Source organism: Pistacia vera, unplaced genomic scaffold (genome assembly GCF_008641045.1).
Source record: "Pistacia vera cultivar Batoury unplaced genomic scaffold, PisVer_v2 Contig479, whole genome shotgun sequence".
Classification (NCBI taxonomy): Eukaryota; Viridiplantae; Streptophyta; class Magnoliopsida; order Sapindales; family Anacardiaceae; genus Pistacia; species Pistacia vera.
The window spans coordinates 751,107-765,199 of NW_022196311.1; the positions used below are offsets into that span (position 1 = coordinate 751,107).

The 14,093-nt window shown below is 35.8% G+C and overlaps 1 non-coding gene across 1 annotated transcript; it reads left to right on the forward strand.

Moving 5' to 3' along the window:
• Nucleotides 1–13,659: 13,659 nt before the first annotated feature.
• Nucleotides 13,660–13,766, forward strand: LOC116146597. Its single transcript, XR_004130528.1, has one exon. It is a non-coding gene; the product is annotated as a small nucleolar RNA R71 (small nucleolar RNA).
• Nucleotides 13,767–14,093: the final 327 nt, after the last annotated feature.

A 14,093-nucleotide genomic window follows, 5' to 3' on the forward strand; every position in this document is an offset into this window, starting at 1 on the left:
CTTTGACTAGACACACCTCCTTTAGAGACAAATTAGATGTCGAATAATCACTCCGTGAAATGAGATTGGTTGTACCACTGAAAACTTTTAAAACGTCATACTTTCTCTATTTTCTCTTAATCGTCATCTTGCAGACAATAATGATAACTTGCATCCCTTTCTTTCAATCTTGGAAAAACTTTTTTAAACTTAATTGTCGTTGCCAACATTTCATACGTTGAATTTCACCTTGTTTTATAATGAAGAATAAGCTTCCGAAATGGCAATTTAATTTGTTAAACAATCTCCAAAAAAATGTTAAGCCTACTTTCTGAAGCATTGTTATAAAACACACTCTCATGGATGTCGTTAATGATATGCCTAATTTGATAAAGTCCATCTTGAACAATCAGGTTCAAGATGTGTACATAACATCTTACATGAAAAAATTTACCTCCACAAATGAGATCCCCGTAACTTCAAAATTTTCCCTTATAACTCTAATTGCAACATCATTACTTAAAGCATTATCCACTGAGATAGTGTAGACCTTATTTTCGATTTCCCATTCCATTAGGCACTTGGAAATGGAGTCAACAGTCATAACGCTGATACAGTGATGAGGTAAATGAACAATGTTCAAGACACGTATATTCATCCTCCAATTACCATTTATCCAATGTGTAGTCAGTACTATATACTCCATCTTATGATTGCCTGAATTCCATAAATCTGTAGTCAAACTAATCTTTGTAACACTCTTCGACAACATCTTCAACTTCACCTTCTAACTTTCATATACCTTCATACAATCATTATTACAAGTATGGTGGGATACCGGACACCATTCAAGAATCTCATATTTCATCATGTTGTTCAAATGCTCTTCCTCCACAACCGTAAATAGATGCTCATGCATAAGCACCCAATGGATGATAAGTTCCCTCATCTTCATCATATCGAACTTTCCAATTAGAGCAGGCAACATAGAAGTTCCAACATCATAACCGGCAATGGGAAAATAACATGGAAGCTATTCTCCTTTAACACCGTTTAACTGTCTATTAAATTGGGTGGTGCTTCTGGTGGCATTAATATACAGTTTGGCTTTGCAATGGATATACTCTGCCTTTTTTGTACCATTAGGGAGAACCACCTCTATAAATTATATCCAGACCACTGATGTCTTAGCTTTCTTTCTCTTATGAATTAGATTGTCATTCCCCTCACCATTATTTGGGCTACTAACACCGTGTTCTGCATTTGTTGTGGTCTCATTCAAGTTATGATCATTGCCTGGTGAAATTGTAATTGTATCTTGCAATATAGGGTTGCTTAAGGAACTGCCTTCCATTTCCAAACCTATAATAGAAAATAAATACAAAGTTAGTACCATTCTTGAAATCATAAGTCAACCAAGTGCTACTAATAAACACAATTCAATTTCATACCTATGAAATGTAGGGTTGCTTTTAGAAACAACTCAATTAGAATACATAAACAATAACAAGTGCTACTAATAAACACTACAATCTTCCACTAATTCATAAGTCATTTGTGCATTCCCAACATAATATCCATGTAAATAGCATTCTTATCCAAGTAACAACTTAAAAAGTTCCCCCTAATGTCAATGCTCAATATTGCAAAAAACAGAAAGTTGCCCATTTACTCATTCTTTGAAGCAATCACCTCAAAGGCCAAAACAAAGTAACTCCAATACATGCAGTACTACCAACACTTATTCCCAACACAATTTCAACTAAATAACATCATGGACAACCAATGTACAAGTTAACAGTCCCTTGATAGCAAAGCAGGATAATACAAAAACAAAAAATTTAAAGCACTGTAGCATTTAGTGCTTTCAAAGACCGAAAACACCCACATTCCCAATCCATCGCATCTCACAAAAAATCAGTCAACATTAACACCAAATAATAACATAAAACAGATAATTCACGATCAATTACCAATAATTCCACAAAAAAAACCTTCAAGCCGATTCGAAATAAGCCGCAACATACCAAAACCATGAAAGTTTACAAAAAATCTAAAGCTTTGTCCAAAATTCAATCCAAAAATAGAATGATGAAGGTCACAACAAACTCTATGATAGAAACCCAAATCTTACCTTCAATCACTCTCATGCAATCACCAAAAATTCACACACACAACATCAAAACTCTAAATTAAACAAAATCATGAATAAAATTTAAAAAAACCAACCTAAACCAACCTTTGTATGACGGCGAGAAGAACGGCATCGGCAACGAGAAGAATGACGTCAGCGGTGAGAAGAACGGCGTCTATGGCGAGAATAACTGTGTCTACAGATTATGAGATTAAAGACGCATCGTATACGGCAACGGGAATCGGAGACATCTGCAAATCGGAGACGTTGGCAAAACTTTGGTTATTTTTGCGTTTTAGCTTTTAGGGATTTACTGATTTAGGGCCAAGTACTAATTTTTACATTGGGCGGCAATTTGTCATTTTTACAAATGTTTAGTAATGAAAATTAATTTTAATCCCCCATAGTTTCAAAAACCACATAAAACAACCCTTTATATGCGAGCCAGCTTCGGCTTGTGAGCCTATCAAGCCGAGTCGAATACTGATCGAACTCGGCTTGATTACTATCACGAGCCGAACCAAGCCAACTCATCATTAGATGAGTTGAGCTTTAGCTGAGCTGGCTCATGAGCCGCTCGACTCGGCTAATAGCCCTGCTGCAAGGCTATGCTAGCTGACAAATATCTTTTTTTTTTTTTTTTTTTTTTTTTAAACTTTTAATTTTTCAATTACTTTTAGTTTTGGTTTTATATTGTTAATTATGTTTAGTTTCCATTTTTTGTTTTTTAAGGATTTTTACTTCTTCTTTTTTTAAATTTAATGGCTTCTTAATTGTTTCTAATTTAGTTTTCTCTATGTTTACTGAATTTAGTTTTTCTAATGCTTAATTTTTTTTAAAAAAAAAAAATTTAGATTTTAATGTATAGTTATTTATGTCTTTCAAGTTTTTTTTTCCTTAACATTTAACGATGATTAACGGAGTTTTATCCCTTTTTGGGCTATTTTAAAATTTGTATCTTTTTTCTTACAATTTTTTAAAACATTATCCTCCAATTAATAATATCTCTATTTAATAATCTCATGTGACATTTGATAAATATAGTTAGTTATACAAAACAATCCCCTCAGTAGTACTCGTTCATAACCAAAGTATATAAAAATGTAAGAAATCCTTCCTAATTTTTTTTCAATATGCATAAGAACCATTGTTGATAATTTTTTTTAAAATAATACTATACCCTTTTCTAGGATAGAAGATGGGGGCTAAAGATCACTTTACTTTTCAACATGTAGCAAATATGGTCCACTTCATTATTGTAGATGCAAAAAATCTAGCTTTACGGAAATAGGGACTGATTCCGCAAGGTTGAGGCCACCAGCAATCCGCTATACCTGCACACGCAAGAAAACAAGAGTGAAGCGAATGGAAAACATCGGGGTGGTATTTGTTGTAGGCACTCCGACGCTCAAGTCAGCGAGGCCGAGTAAGGCTAATTTAGTGAGGGTTAGGGAGAGAGAAGGTTACTAGAAGTCTAGTCGGAGACTATAACTATGACTATGATGCGAAATTCTCAAGAGTGAGAATTGCAGGGTTTGAAGGTGTAATGTTTGTGTGCTTGTAAGAGGGTTGACCTCTGTTTAAATAGCGATTGTAGGATCTTCGAGTCCTAGTCCTTGGAGTTGAGGTTTTGTGAAAAAGGAGAATCTTTGACTCCTTTACCTTAATGGGAATAAGAGTCCTAGCGGGTCTAAGTCATGGATCTTAGATGAATTAGGATAGCTAGTGATGGACCTCTTCGATAGAGTTTGGATAGTCCTGGAATAAGTAAATAACCCTGGGCTCCAAGTAGATCCTAAGTCCGGTAGGTAGTCTAGGATCAAAGGGCCTAGGCCCAAACAAGCTGGTGACGAGGCCTAAGTGAATTGGGCTTTCGCTGATTGGGCCTAAGTAGTGAGCAACAAGGTAGGTGTACCAAGCGGACCTGGTATGCAGACTCAGTTGCGGGCCCAATCGAAATTGGGTCATGGCTCTGAGCTTTGTTAAAGGTGTCTTCGTCTTCGGACCTATTTGAGCCGAGGACATTTTTTAGCCCTAACAATTATTAATATGCATCACTATAGAGGAAAAGTATGCTTTATTTATTTAATTTTATATTAATACAAACTACAAAGTGATATTTGAAGACGAACATGATTTTGTGTCATGATTGTGAGCTAAAACATTGTCATATTACAAAGCAAATTAATAAATGCAAAATCAATAAGTCTAAGTAGTGGTTAACACTTTGGATTTATTTTCAATTTAAAAAAGAAAAGAAGACAAAAAATATAAAGAGAAGAAAGCCATAACCCTCTCTCTCCCTCGCATAACAAAGCCCAACAAAATAGCAAATCCAATTTTTTTTTTTTTTTTTTTGTAATTTGTATTTAAATTAATAAAGATTAAATTTAATTTCTGTTATTTTAAAAGTATATTAATTATGTGAGTTGTAATAAAATTCTATTATATATATATTGCAAACCAAGACGGGGATCAAGTTAACTATCAACAATTAGGTTTTTTAGTATTTTGAGAACTTGTTCAATAATACATGATATTTTCCACTTTGAGTTTGAGGTTTTACATATCGCTTTTTCAAGAAAATGAAATCCTATATTAATAAAATGAGGCGGTTTTACATCTGCAACTCATCCATGTCATCCAACTTGGTAACTTTATGACTTCATTTTAAATCTTTGGGTGTAGCAATAATATCCTTAGACAATCACACATCATTGCATGAGAATTACGCCTAAGTATTGGGCTCCCTTTAACCCATACCATAAGATATGCTTGGCTCCCATATCTTTTGAAACAATTCACTTCCATATAGAACTCTTATATACACAATGCCTCACCTTATACATCTTGATAGATTACGAGGTTTCAAGAGTTTTAGATTTTGGGTGTTAGGAAAATATTAAGCAGATTGTTAAACCCTAAATATAGCTAATATTCCTATAGAGGAGGTGAATAGGAATCAATAAAAAATATTCGCAGAATAAAACTTATCAATAAAAGTCAAAGTAAACGATGAGTTTATCAAAATAATGTTCAATGAGTAAACTCAACAACCAAAGTACGATAGAGATAATGTTAATGCTAATGAGCAATAAATGAACTCAAAAGAGAACAATAAATGCAATCAACTTGTAGGCAATAAATATGAACAATGAATGCATGAACAAGTGAAATAAATGATGTTCAACCAACAACTATGCAAGGAATGATAAAGAGTTGAGAAAGAGAGAAAAGCTTAAGGATTTATAGTGGTTTTGAGCTATATTCACAAGTTTCCTATATCCACTTCTTCAAGGCAACCTCCTTGAAGTTCCACTAGAATTGAATTTCACCAATACAATAGTTTTCAAAAGGATTTTTGCCTCACACACTTAGATTTATAGGATTGCACCTAGTTTTATAGGATTTTGCCACTAAAGAATGATTCAAAGTGTTTTGTGAATGATTTCCTCTTCAATGTAGGTTTATACACACAATAAGAATAAGTGAACTCTTAAAGGTTTACAAGATGAGTACAAGTGAGAGTATTTGATTTGGATCTTGAACTCTAGGGATTATATGAGAATGTTTTTTTATTTAGTATGACCCTTCTCTCTCATATTACCTAAAAATTTCGAGCTTTTATAACCCTAAAAAGATTAGTTGTTGCAACATTTAATGCAATTTTGATAAAGTCTGTAGAACCTAGAGGAACAGTCGTTCCATAATTGCGAACGGTCGTTCCTGACGCAACAGTCATTTTTTCTCAGATCTAAGTTAATTGGAACAGTCATTCCACCACGCCGTATGATCGAGAAAGGACACTGCATAGTCATTCCACCACGTGGAATGATCTTCCACCACAAGGAATGATCGTTCCAATTTTGAACTTTGAGTTTTGACTTTGACCTTTGACTTTAACCTTTGAGACAAAGTCAAGAGCGTAAAGCATTCTGAATTTAAATTTTCTTGACTTTTTTTCTTGAGCGCACGGTCATGCAAGCTAGTCATGCAAGTGCAGGATGGTCGTGTGAGTGTCACTCATCTTGGCAAAATGATTAACGACCATGAGGAACAATGTCTTACGAAATTGCACGACAACTTTCTCTTAAGGAACGGTTGTGCCTTGCTTGTGCATAGTCGTACCACAAGGGAAATTTGCTTATACACAGCCATACCACCTGATAAACCTGTTTTGGTTTGGTTATGACTTATTTCATACCTTAGCATGTTATGGTTAGTGTTCAATCAACTTTTTGGATAGTTTTAACACGTCAAAGCACATGAGAGGTTAACACAGACTATCAAACTAACTTTGACTTTCCTACTGTCACAACCTTATTCCGCAATGTCATGACAAGAGCAGCAGATGTGGAGAGCATATGAGGTTGAAGGGTTTCGCGAAGCATTCGCATTGGATGTGACAGTTGAGACGTCAGGTGTGTTTCCTTCTAAAACTTTGGCAATGGTTCATGTTAGAGTAGATGCCCTAGAGTCAATCAATTATTGTAGAATTGACTCTTTGTAATAATGTTCATTAATCAATAATAAAATGCACTTTCTTCTATATCGCGTAAATCATTATTATTGCAATATGTATTGATATATGTCCTTAGAATGGTAGAACCGTGACGAGGGTATCAAGTGTTTCAAATCTTGATAGTGAGAACCCTATGAGCACATATGGTGACCATTCTAGAAACGTCCGTAGCCCCAGTATTATTCTAAAGTATGGGCACAGATAATACGATAAGGCTATCATAATGTTGAACGACCCTGTCGAAAGGCAGTGACTGATCTCACTTGTCAAGATTGTTTGGTGACAACCTGGTGCAACACATGGGTGCTTGTTGTAGGCGGATATACCGCAGCAAGTTCACTGGACTGACCCACCAGAGGATTCCATATGGATGGTAACCCCAGTGTCTATGGAACAAATCCTCTAACGAATGGTGGTGCATGTGATCCTTAGACTTGAGATCACCGGAGTGCCTTGTGCACCGATTGGTACAGTTTGACACTAGCCTAACGCAGTTCTATTCAGAGCTGTCAGTACGGTGGTGATTGGCTATATCAAGGAGTGTATCAAGACTATGGTGGATTGACAAAGGATTCATCACTCCCGGGTACGGGAGAAGTTATCTCACGGCGCAATTCAGTATATGGCAATGACACTAAAACTGTGGCCACAGTGGGATTGAGTTGTTGCTCTATCCAGATTATAATACGGGTCATTGGTCCAGAAACTGAATATATAATATCGAGAGTAACCGAAGGTTGACACTATTTCTATGCCTTCGTCTCGTCGAGATAACGTATGATGAAAGGATCGTATTGTACGGTAACCATATCGTTGACAGGTAGCTACTTTGCTGAATCCGAATCTATCGGGTGGCCATGATGCCTTGCTAGGGGCCAATCTTGGTCTGTGTATTAGTGAGACGATTAATTGGTGTTAATCGCGATACTATACACTACCGGTATGATGAGGAGCCTATGGGTCACACACATAGAAGATAATTTAAGAGCCAAGAAGAAAGAAGGGCGTTTTCGTCTTTTTAGGCGAAAGGGTATTTTGGTAATTTCACAGTGCAATTAAATTTGCTGAGGTCGTAGCCTTTTTATTTAATTTGTTAAAAATTAAATAAGTGAAATTACGGTTGAACGTGTGTTCGCACATATTCAAATAAATTATCATTATTGTTAAATGTTAATATATATATTAATTGATTTTTAATTGAAATAATGATGAAATAAATAAAATATCTAATTTGGGAGTGTTTGGCAACATGGGGTGTTTGGGTTGGAGCCCAAGCCCATTCCATGTGGGAATAGGGCAACTTGGTTTGCCTATAAAAGGAATAGTGTTTGTTGTTTTATCAATCAATTCATTTTGCCTTTTTGATAAAAGAAAAGAAAAACACAACACCCCATACACTCTGCCACGCCCCTTTTACTATTTGATTGAAAAATCCAATATTTCTTTTCTTCTTGATTTCTTAAGACCAAGGAGGATCTAGCAAATCCTTCCTTGGTTCTTGGTGGTTGTCTTCGTGTGGACTTCTTGGTTTGATCCTACACTTGGATCGGTAGCAAACACGTTCAGAGGCAATATTGGTGGAGCCTCCAACGTGGGTATGAATCTAAACTTTAGATTTATTATATTTTTCTGTAGATTCTTGATATAAAATATAAACTGTAATTTTCTATGCCCTGATTTTGGGTTCTAAGGAACGATCCATGGTTGTAATTTTTTTTTGTTTTCCGCTGCGCAACCGAGTCGTTTCCTCACAGTTCATACGACTCTTCAGAGGGGGAGTACTCCGTGGAAGGGAATGCATGAGCTATTCTTCATAGTCGACAATGAAGAAGGGATTAAGCTAGGGCTGCCAATTGAGCCAAGCTACTTGTGAGCTAGCTCGGCTCTGCTCGACTCAACTAGAACTCGAAAAAAACTCAACTCACCATTGGCCGAGTCAACTTGCAAACGGCTCATTATAGTAATCGAGTTGAGTTTGATCATCATGCAGCTTGGCTCAATAGGCTCGCGAACCTAAACTAGCTAGCATATGTAGGGTTATTTTAGTTACTATTAGAAACTATGGGGGACTAAAACATCATTTTAATTACCTAACCTTTGTAAACTTGACAATTCACCCTCCAATGTATCAATTAGTAAAACACGAAAGACAGCCCCTGAAATCAAAATCCCTAAATCAAAGTTAAATGAGAGGAAGACTTCAATCCCTAAAACCTGAAATCTCTGATCAATCAACGTCCCTTGTCCACGTTCTATCGTTCTTCTCACTATTAGATTAGTCACAGATGCGTCGACGCGGCCTGTTACCCTAATCTTCCCAACAATCGTTTTAGGAGTTACCACATTCTTCTCACCGCCAGATTAGCCACAAATGCAGCTGACATCGGCTGTTACTCTAATCTTCTCGACGATCATTTAATTCAGCTGGTAACTCAAGTGCTTCAGTGGACGAGTTGTGCAAAGGTATTAACACTAACTTTCAGTACTTTAAGTATTATTATTATACCTTTCATGTCTGTAACTTCTACCTTCCTTGTCCATCTTGTTTTGTTTCAAGGTTTATATCTGATGCGTTATTACTACAACATGCAATGATAGCAAGTGCACTAGTTGCACAAAGTAATAAAGTGATGAGTGAGTATCGTTCCCATGAGGATTGATTGTTAAGCACTAATTTTCCTAAGTGTTTTTCAAGTTGAAGAAACCAAAATTGTTTGGATTAATGGGAGATTAGAAAATAAACTAAAAACAAAACTTACTAAGTATTAAAAACTAATTAATGAGAGCAAGAATTTAAAACAAGATTAATATCAATTTAGCAAACGGTTAGGGTTTTGACTTCATTCGGACTCTATGGATGAATTTTACGGATTATGCTATTTTCACACTCACATGCACGGATTGTAAATTGAATTCTCCAAGTTGTCAAACATACCTTCTTAGGCTATGAATTCCTACTTTTCCCTATTAAACTTCCGCACCCAACAATTTGAAGAATAATAGATCCAAGTTTATTAAGCTAATGGAATCCTAGATTGATTTCATTGATTCTCAAATATATCTCTAGCATTTAATACTATAATGGTAATTACCCAAGAAGCTCAACATGATTCATTTTTCAATCTCCTGAAAACAAAAAAAGGCATTAGATTGATGCTTGCATCTAAATCACACAAAACTCGATCAAAAGTAATGTCTCCTATAATGAAAGGAATAGTAAAACTCCCTGGATCTTTGAGTTTCGGGGGTAGCTTCTTCTGGAGAATGGTGCTGCACTCCTCCGTGAGCATCACTGTTTCCTCATCCTTTATCTTCCTTTTGTTTGATAAAATCTCCTTGAGAAATTTCACGTAGCTCGGCATCTGTTGCAACGCATCTGCAAAAGGAATGTTAATATGTAGTTTATTAAATATTTCAATAAATTTGGAAAACTGCTTATCCTGATTCTTTTTCTTGAGTCTCTAAGGAAAAGGCATGGGAGGAGTGTCATGTTGTAAAACCCCCCTCCAGTCAGGTATCCTCTGAATATCCCTCAATGAGAATCCCGAGGATACATGTCTGGAGAACAAGTTGTATTTGGAAAAAAACCGTGTAAGGATAATAATAATAATATCCAAAACATGCATATGAAATGTCACGCAGGATCCAAACTTATAATTTACAAACTTTAAGAAATTATACCATCAAAACATATTTATAGGGTGGAAGCTTCCAAAGGTATTTCACAAATATTTATCATTTACATTATTTACATCAAGATAAAAAACATCGAGATGACAATAAATCATCTCCCCTCACGTGTAGTCCCGCTGTCTCTAGCATCCCTCGCTTCTAGTCTACCTGCAAAGCAATCAACAATGAAAGGGTGAGCGCTAATCGCTCAGTAAGGAATGATCTGTTTCATTCTGAATGTACTATTTGATCTTTATTTAAACATATTTATTAACACATCACTTATCTTTTACATCTAGGGATACTTCCCCTTTTATTACTAATTCATATGCTTTTCATCATTTTATCCCATGGCTATATAAACATCAATGTGTACACATACAAATAAGTATGTAAACATAGTACACACACATCACATATCATGACATAACATCTAAAATCATCTAACATGAGTATAAATCATCTCATGATGTAAATAACATCATAACTCATGTAATGCAACTAAATGCATATGAAACATTTAACGTCTAGCCGATCGGACTTTTCTTAGCATCTTAAGCACTTCATATCATCTAGCCTCAAATTTCATCTAGAGCTCATATCATCGGGAGGCGTGCTTACGCGTTATTTAGCATCTAAAGCATATATTCATCTTTCCTCAACCGGTATACGAGGATATGCTTACGCGTTTTCCATCGTGTCTATATGCATCTCTATCATGTCTATTTGCATCTCTAACATCTTATGGCATGTAAATACATATTTTGGTGAGCTTAATACTTTTAATTCATCTATGGATTATCAATCCATTTACATTACCTCTTGCTCACATACATCATCTTAAAACATGTATTATATTGCATCTTCATGCCATTTCATAACATTAATCATGTATTAACATCATGACCATGTATATCTTTCAAATATCATCTAACTAATGGGTAAACATTAGTACATGGCATACTTACAATAATACATTAATAATCAATTCATAATCATAAGAATTGATTATGTTAAATCTTAAACTTTAATAACCAGTTTATGCTTCAGGCCATTTTCCATCCTTTTCTCAAACGAATTGGCTCTTGGCATAAACATAAAAGTTATAGGTCTGTGTCTTAGCTTTCTAATGCTTCAAGAATCATCTCATTTCGATTTTTATAACTCAAGTTATGGTCGAAATACTGAAGCAGGGTTAACAAAACCCCTAAGCCCATCAAATCCGAATTTTCATATTAACTATGCCACATCAATTCCTATTGACATTAACCAATAGGTTAACTTATGGATCAAATAAACCTCCCCTTAATAGTCTTTAACATCTTAAAGGAAGTGTAAAATCTCATTCCCATAATCATCCATTATTGCTATAACATTGTAAGCTAATGCAAACAACACATCAACACTTCTAATAGCAACCATTCAACACCATGTGGCCTCCAATACTACAATTTTTGCCACAATCAGTATCCACACTTCATTTTCTTCAATCAAACATAACAACTCATAAAACATAAAGAGCAATAACTTCATGTATAATGAATTCAAGGCAATAAGTAGAATAAATGAGTTCAACTACACTTGCCATCAACTAATTCTATGCCTTAAAGCTTTAATTTAAGGTTTCATAAAAATCTACAAACCCTAGCATAAACCCTAAAGTCATGGGAGGTTCTTCCTTACCTTTTTAAAGACTTCCTCCAACAAATCCTTTGCCTTTGACTTCTTTTACACCTTAATCCTACATATATAACATTATACCTCAACATCTACCTCAAATCTTCAAATCACATCAAAACTAAAGTTTTTAATCCTTACCTTAAACCCTTCAAATTGAAGATCCAAGGCTCCTATCTTGTTCTCCTTGAAAAATTATGCAAAACTCCTTGAAAACCTAGAGAAAGAAAGCTTGTTTCATGGAAGATTTGAGAGAAAATGGAAGAAATGTTGAAGAAAGGCTCTCTCCTTTGGCTTGAACGAATTTCATCTCATTTATAGGAAAATATTTCATTTATTTTCCAAAATTATGCAATTGGCCCAATTATTTTAATTGTATAACTCATAAGTCCTTAATTCTTCATATAAGGGCATTTTGGTCATTTCACACCAGACATAGTTATTACTTAATTAATGCCATTAAATGCAATGAAGCCTACTCATCCTTGACTTTTTCAATGCTTATCCATAGGCAAATAACCATTTTGCCCCTAAGCCTCTCTATGGATAATTGACTCATACCGTTCCAAATGAATTGACTATTTTGCCCTTAATTAGATTTTATGCTTTTTAACATAAAATTAACATCTAAAGGACTATTTTGAGTTAGGAACATACCTTTGATATCTTGGGTATTACACATGTGCCAACTCTGGTGGTATCTCGGGAAATGGCAATTTCTCTTTCTTTTGTCTTTGCCTCTCTTCCCGCTTTTGTTCATCAACCCTAGAACTGGTTGGTTTCTCTTCAGCAACTATCTCTTCATCAACTTCCTCATCAGAATCTTCCTTTTCTTTTGGTGGGCTTCCTTCTTTCCCTGATTGTTCTGCTTCTTCTAACACTGTCCCACTTCGCAGAGTTATTGCATTCGCTTGCTCACGTGGGTTAGTCACTGTGTTGCTCGGTAGGGACCCATGTGGTCTCTCATTTAATTTATCAGCCAATTGACCCACTTGTACCTCCAAGTTTCGAATGGACGCCCCTTGATTTCTGAAAGTCATCCTTGTCTCATTCATAAAACCTGTGGTCTCTTGCATAAACTTTCCAAACATGTCCTCCAATTTTGTCACTCTTTGCTCTCCTGGCCAATTGTTCACCCTGCTTGGTTGTTTGGCAATGCTCTTTGGTTCCATTGATTGTTTTGCTGATTTTGTTGGTTCTGATTGCCCCAATATAGGTTCGGATTCCTCCAACCAGGATTATATGTGTTGGAGTACGGATTGTTTGGTTGCCTTTGATTTCCTGCCAAGTAGTTAACCTGCTCCGATGATGAAGATGCTGAAGCAAACGTGTTCCCCACTTGACATTCACTGCTCACATGATACCTGCACAAAATTCACAAGTTAGTTGAGGTGCTTGAATGGAATTTACCTACATACTTCCCAACTGTTTCTGAAGGGCTGTCAGTTGGGCTAAAATGGTCGTATATGCATCAACTTCATGAAGACCCATAGATTTCTTCAATTGCACCCTCTCATTAGGTCTTTGATAATTGTTACTTGCTAGAACTTCAAGTAACTCATGAGCTTCTTCTGGTGTCTTATTTTGCAGTGCTCCTCCCAAGGCTGCATCCACCATAGTTTGCACATCCACCATCAATCCATTATAAAACGTTTGGACTTGCATTCAAACTAGCAACCTATGATGTGGACACCTCCTCAGTGATTCTTTGTATCTTTCCCAAGCCTCATACAATGATTCCGACTCTTCTTGTAGAAACGATGTGATATCATTTCTCAGCTTTGCTAATTTTGCTGGAGGAAAGAATTTGGTCAGGAACTTCTGTTCTAAATCATTCCATGTCATGATCGTTCCTGATAGTAGTGCCATTAACCATCCTTTTGCCTTATCCCTCAATGAAAATGGGAACAGTCTTAATCTGATGGCGTCATCTAACACTCCGTTTGACTTAAAAGCATTACAAATCTCCAAAAAATTGATTTAGATCTTCCTTCAAATCTCCTTTAAACTGTACTGACTGATGGATCATCTGGATGATTACCGGCTTTATCTCGAAGTTGTTGGCTTGTACCGCTGGTCTAGTAATGCTCGACCCACTGCCTTCAACTG